This window comes from Amborella trichopoda, chromosome 7 (assembly GCF_054954075.1).
Source record: "Amborella trichopoda isolate Santa Cruz 75 chromosome 7, AtrichopodaSantaCruz75HAP2 v2.0, whole genome shotgun sequence".
Lineage (NCBI taxonomy): Eukaryota > Viridiplantae > Streptophyta > Magnoliopsida > Amborellales > Amborellaceae > Amborella > Amborella trichopoda.
Genome location: NC_142342.1, coordinates 39,025,612 through 39,032,415, shown reverse-complemented (window position 1 = coordinate 39,032,415; position 6,804 = coordinate 39,025,612). Strand labels below are relative to the sequence as shown.

The following is a 6,804-nucleotide window of genomic DNA, read 5'->3' as shown; positions in this document are numbered from 1 at the left end:
TCCTAAGTTCCTCTAGGATCTCCAAGTGTGTAACTTAGGACTTTGAAGGTCCTAAGTTCCTTTTGGATCTTTGGAGCCTCCAGTTGCTAGAGGGTTCACTCTTAAGGGTCCAATTGAAACTTAGGACCTTGAAAACATAGTTTCTTTCATTAGGATCCTAGGAGATTCTCAACTGCCAGAGGGTGGTTTTTGGGGCTCAAGGTCCTGAGTTCCCCTTGGACCTCCTAGAGCCACCTCAGTTGCCAAAAGGTGGCTCCTAGTAGTTTATGAGCAACTTAAAATTTTCTTTAACTAAGGACCTTCAAAGCCCAATGTTCCTCTCCTTGAGGTTTGGGAAGAATTTAGGACTTCGATGGTCCTAAATTATGAGAAATTTGGTGATCTTTTAACAAAAATTGTAAAATATATGAATGTAATAACATAAATTTGCAGGGAATCTAAACATAACAGGAGTTCATGAGGATATGCGTGCAAATTTCTCCAATGTCTATTTACAATCAAATGTGCCAATGTTTATACTTGTTTTCGGGACGAATGGAGACCAGACCACTCAGCCTTGATTCAAGCCTAAACTACATCAATTAGAGAGTTGATTTAGGTGTTCCATCAAGTTGTAGTATGTGGGAAATCGAATAAGACAAGGCCTCTTCTGTCGTGGATCACCGACTGTACCAGCTAAAGATCGTCAAAAGGCAAAAAGAGAACCCTTAGAAATTATTTTGGACGGTGATGAAGGTTGGCGAAATTACTGTTTATTTTCACTTATAGGCGTTGGGAAGACTTTTCCATATATATATATATATATATATATATATATATATATATATGGGAAAAGATGAGATTAGCCCACTAGCTCATATGAACATATAAGCTCAACGTCCCAGATTGATTCTGGGCCGATCTGACGATCACAGATGTTTGGTAGTATTTAAATTTTATTTATTTTTATACAAATCCAAATCACTTGAAATTTTAGACTTGTGTTCATAAAAAATAGGTGAATCTTTGAAAAATATCAAACAAATAGTTTACATGAAATAAATTAACAAAAATATCCCTGAAAATTTTCGAGGGGTATTTTGATTATTTTATTTTTTGTGGATAAAATTTTTTATATTTTTATCAGGTGCATCTTGATGAGAAGAAAACATACCTAAAATTTCAAGTAATTTAGATTTGTAAAAAAAAAAAAAAAAATTTAAGTACTACTGGACATCAGTGATCATCAAATTTGCCCAAATTCAATCTGGGCCGTTGGGCTCATTTATTCATATGAGCTAGTGGGCTAATCCCATCTTTTCCCATATACATACATATATATATATATATATATATATATATATATATATATATATATATATATATATATATATAAGGTGACGATTGTCCGATAGTGTTTCATTTTTCATTTTCTTTCTACAAATCAAAATGATCTGAAATTTGGAGCGTGTGTACATCTTAGTGAGACACACCTAATAAAAATATAAAAAAAATAATTCGAGAAAATAAAATTGGCCAAATACCCTCAAAACTTTTCCGAGGTATTTGGTCAATTTCTTTTACGTAAAATATTTTTTTTGATATTTTTCATAGATTTTCCTATTTTTTATGAACACATGCTCCAAATTTCAGGTCATTCCGATTTGTAGAAAAATAATGAAAAATGAAACACTATAGAACAATCGTGACCGTACGATAAACTTTGGACGGTGATGAGGGTAGGCGAAATCAATATTCATTTTGCCTATAGGAATTTTGTAGTTTCTTCCTCTCTCTCTCTCTTTCTCTCTCTATATATATATATATATATATATACACTTGAGTAATGAATAATGTGTAATTTTTTTTTTAGAATTTTTTTATCAAACACAAATACTTAGAACTTTTTTAACATTCAAATAAATTATCAAATACAAAAACTCATAACTTCTTACGATAACTTCTTTCTTCTTAACAAAAAAGAACTTCCAATTTTCAATTCATAATTTAACTTCCAGTTATCAAACAGGCCATCAGAGACCCAAGAATGAGACTATTTTGAGGGCTTAAGAAACCCCAACGTGAGGCAACCATCATGATATTTGGTATGCCCATGGAACTCCCATTATGATGTATGGTATGCCTATAGAACCCCAACATGATGCATATGAAGCCTATGGAAGCTCAACGTGAGCTTCATTTTTGAGGAAACCCTAAGAGATACTACATGGAGAGCAAGAAGAGGAGCCTGACTCCCTTCTCTTATGGAGATCACGAAATCTAATCTTGGTGCTATGGTATGGGATCACCTTGGTGTATACTAATGAAAAGGGAAACCTCTTGAGTCACTCATCTCTTACCATCCATTGCAATTTACAGCAAGGTAATTTTATTCCTTTGATCTATTGATTGAATGTTTCGCGGCCGTTGCTTACTAGATTGAACAACCTACTTGTCTGCATATTCTATGTCATTTTGGTACCATTTTGATCTAGTTTCCGATTTTTCCCATCTGATGTTGGTTGAATTTTCTATATTCTCCACTTGGAAGCTAGACTGTTTTTGAGTTCTCTTTGATTCCCATAAGTTCAAATCCTAAAGAGATGCTATAGCACAATTGATTCACTCATACTAGTGAGCATTTTCCCACTTTGTAGGCCTTCATTATGCTCAATCACCATCTCTCTCAATTTTGTTTCATGGAAACTTGTTTGATCATATTTTTGTGTATTCTTTCTTGTCATAGAGCTTGCAATCCTAGTCTATCACTTCCCATAAATCTCTAGATTAGTTGGATCATAGTTCTCGCCATACTAAATTAGGGTGATCATATGAATTGTAACTAAGATACCAAGCGGCAAATTTATGATCTACAGTTGGCTTCCCATAGTTTTGAGGCTTTGTGCACAACTTGATTATTGATATTATATTTGGGGATTGACATTTCAATAAGATTACATGTATGTTAATTGATGTATTTGAAGTACTTATGTGTATGGCTAATTTCTTTATTTTTTTGGGTAGGTCAATTGGGGAGAAGGCTCCCTACCCGTATTTTATTAATTTTTTAAAATAAAAAAGTTACAGCTCATTTCTTTATAACTCTGGAACAGGGTATCTATGACAAATCATGAAGTAAAACAAAAAAAATAAACTTGGGTGGATGAGAACGCCATTTTATAAAATAATTTCATAAAATATATGGTTGATTTCATATATTTTGGGCCATGCATTGTACATGTTTGACGAGTGGAACAAGAAGTGGACCAATTGCGGAGCTTATGTTGTGTTATATGAAATGATTTTGTTTATGTAATTTGGGTTGACTGTTGTTGAGTGTGAAGCCATGTTTTAAGAGAGAGAGCTTGTCGCCTAAAGCCTTACTTATTTTTGTGGGTTGTGGTTCCTTTTTTTTTTTTTTAAGGAAATTCAATGCATATATATTATGATAAATAGGTGTCCTATTTTATAGAAAACAAAATTCCATCATCTTTGGAAACCAATAAAAAATAGGAATGGAGAGAGAGGCTATCACTTAAGTATTCTTTTCGGCCTTCTTCTGTCGATAAACTGTTTTGTAGAGAGACAAAGCATACATCAAATTAGATGCAAGAGAGAGGGTAATTTTTCTTAAGTCCTTGGGTGGGTGTTTGAGAGAGAGAGAGCCTCTGTTTTAAGGTTTGTAAGAGAACTTGTAAACCCTTGCATGTTTGCATGGTGTTTTTTTAATTAGTGAAATAGAACTTTGCTGCTTTATGGACGTAGCGAATTTATCGAATCACATTAATTTTGTATTTTGCTTCTTTCAATTTTTTAATTTTTTGTACTATTTTTTTTTCTCCGTATTTTTTCTCGAACTTTGGTTTCATCCTCTACAATTCGTATCAGCGCTTTAGGATTTAAGATCCTTATGGGCATGAGGATTGTGGCAATCGCGAATATTTGAAGATGACTGGTGGAAGTTTAACCAAATATGAAATTTCAAAATTTGACGGTTTGGATTTCTCAACCTAAAAATGAAAGATGCATGTGACGTTGGCAAAAGATGATTGTGTAGTAGCTTTAAAAGATAAAAAAAATAAATCTACAAAGATGGATGATGAGGAATTTGGTGAGAATGATAAATTGGTCAGGGTAGATATTTTTTGGCACTTGATGAGTTTGTTTTATTCAATGTCTCCTAAAAAATTACCGCGAAAGATTTGTAGGACCAGTTGAAAAATATTTGTGAATCTTCCTAATAAAAAAATTCTTCATTTGCAACTTTACAATCTCAAGATAATCGATGGTACATCTTTGCAAGGGCACTTACATGAGTTTAATGCCTTGATTAGCAAGTTGATGTCACTAGATGTCAAAATTGATGAACAAGATAAAACACCTATACTACTTTGTTCTATGCCAGAATTATGAGATTGATTGATTATGAATCTCAATAGTGTGAAATCTCTTGAATTTGATTCCGTTGTTTCAGCACTTCTGAAAGAGAAGTCTAAGCAAAAGTCTGGTAGGATTCTTTTAAGAATGTGTTTGTAGCACAAAGAAGATCCATGGAAAGAACTACAAGAAGAGATAAGCGAAGATCCAAATCAAGAGGTAATAAGAAAGTGAAGTGTTGGAGCAGTAGAAAATTTGGTCATGTGCAAAAATATTGTAAGGTACAAAAAGGGAACCAGAAAGCTCATAAATCTGGTTCTAATGAGAAACCCAGTTCAAGTCAGTTTTAAGGAAATCTAGTACAAGAAATTTCTAAATATAGAGAAGTATTGTCTATAGATAGGGAAGAAATTTTGCAGTATTGGCTACATATCATAGAACGGAGGTAATGTTTACATGAAAAATACTGACTCATATAAATTAATGAGAGTTAGAGATGTGAGAATCAAGATGTACAATAGAGTCACATATACAATTTGGAGCGTCATACATGTTATAAGTCTCAAAAAGAGTCTCTTCTCTTTGAGAAATTGGATGAGGTAAAAATAGATGTATGAGAATTTCAAAGGAAGTATTAATAATTGCAAACGTAGAGTTAATAGGCAATTTGTATAACTTGTTAGAGAAACAATTTTGAGAGAGGCCGATATTGTAGAGGTGGACTCCGTCATGATGTGGCATGCTCATTTGAGTCACATGAGTGACTATGGACTCAAGGTACTTCTCGATAGCAACTTCCTCCTAGATTTAAAATATTTTAATTTAGATTTATATGAATTATGCTTATTTAGAAAAATTACATTTTGTTTTATCCACCACTAAAAGTAAGGATTTGTTGGAATTGATTTATTCAAACAAATGAGAATCTCTTGTTATTTCTATGGGGTGTATTTTATATTTTGTCACTTTTATTTATGATTATTCAAGAAAAGTATGAGTTTATATACTAAAAAAAAAAATCAGATGCCTTCAGTTGTTTCAAAAAGTTTAAAGCCTTGGTAGAAAAATAGAAAGGTTAGAGCATCAAGTATCTAAGAATTGATAATGGGGAGAATTTAACTTTGGTGAATTTTATAACTTTTGTAATAAGCATGATAATGCTAGGCATTTAACAATTCCTGGAACACTTCAGCAAAGTAGTGTTACTGGGAGGATGAATCGTACAATTATGGAGCATGCTAGGTGATGTTTAGTGGTGCAGGATTGAAGCAGTATTTTTTGGTAGAAGCAGTACATACAATTTTTTTCTTAATAGGTCTCTCAATTATGTTATGCATACAAGATGCCAGAAGGGGTTTATAATATGTTCTTTTTTACTGTACTAATGGTACAAAGGGGTATAGATTGTGGGATCTTATTGATCGTAAGATTGTTATTAGCTGAGATGTTATTTTCAATAAAAATTCCATGCAAAAAAAGAAAGATGAGTCATATGCAAAAATTGTTGAGGTGGAATGCATCCATGAGAAGCCGCAAGATCATGATCAAGACTAAGAACCTGAAATTGTCCAAAATTTTTAAAAATATTTAGGAATTGTTGGATTAAGAAGATCTGTTATACCTAAAAAAGATCTTGTGAGGCTTAACGACTATGTCGTGTCATATACTTACTTAACAGATGAGGATAAGGCAGTTTTGTATCGTGCGGCATGTGAGGCTGATGAAGCCAGTCATCGGAGAGCATCCATAGAAGAAGAGATGGAGGCCTTGCGATAAAATAAAACATGTGACCTCATCGAATTAGTAGAGGGACAAAAGGCAATTAGTTGAAAATAGGCCTTCAAGTAGAAAAAATGTCCTGATGATGTTGTTGAAAGGTACGGAGCTCGTTTAATTGAGAAAAATTATACTAAAAAATCAAGTATTGATTTTGATGAGATTTTCTCTCATATTGTGTAAAATCCACTTGTTTTGGCTAGACTGTTGTTCTTAATTTAGAATTGGAACAATTAAATATGAAAATTACATTTTTGCATGGTGGCTTTAAGAAAAAAACTTATATAACCTCACCAGAGGGTTTTATTGGGGAAGGTAAATAGACTTCAGTTTGTAGGCTCAAAAAATCGTTGTAGGGGTTGAAATACGCGCCAAGCTTTTGGTACAAATGATCCACTATTCATGTTGAGGTTGAATCTTTGTGGATGTGAAGGTGACCATTTTGTCTATTTTTCGTGGTTATGGTGATGGCAGCTTTATTATCTTATTATTGTATGTCGAACTGGGAGTTGTTAATTGAATTCTTGGGATGAGTGTACTTAGAGGCATGAAGAACATAAAAATCTGGTTAACTTAGAAGAGTTATGTTGAAAGAGCTCTCTGTCACTTCAATATGCAGAATACTAAACTAGTAAGTACTCCATTTCTTGTGTTATCAAGTACCGTATTCGT

At 33.1% G+C, this 6,804-nt stretch overlaps 1 long non-coding RNA gene across 1 annotated transcript; it reads left to right on the top strand.

Moving 5' to 3' along the window:
* The first annotated feature begins 2,069 nt into the window (after positions 1–2,069).
* LOC148781405 (uncharacterized) lies at positions 2,070–6,391 on the top strand. Its single transcript, XR_016059586.1, has 2 exons — positions 2,070–2,362; positions 6,035–6,391. It is a non-coding gene; the product is annotated as an uncharacterized LOC148781405 (long non-coding RNA).
* The last annotated feature ends 413 nt before the right edge of the window (positions 6,392–6,804 follow it).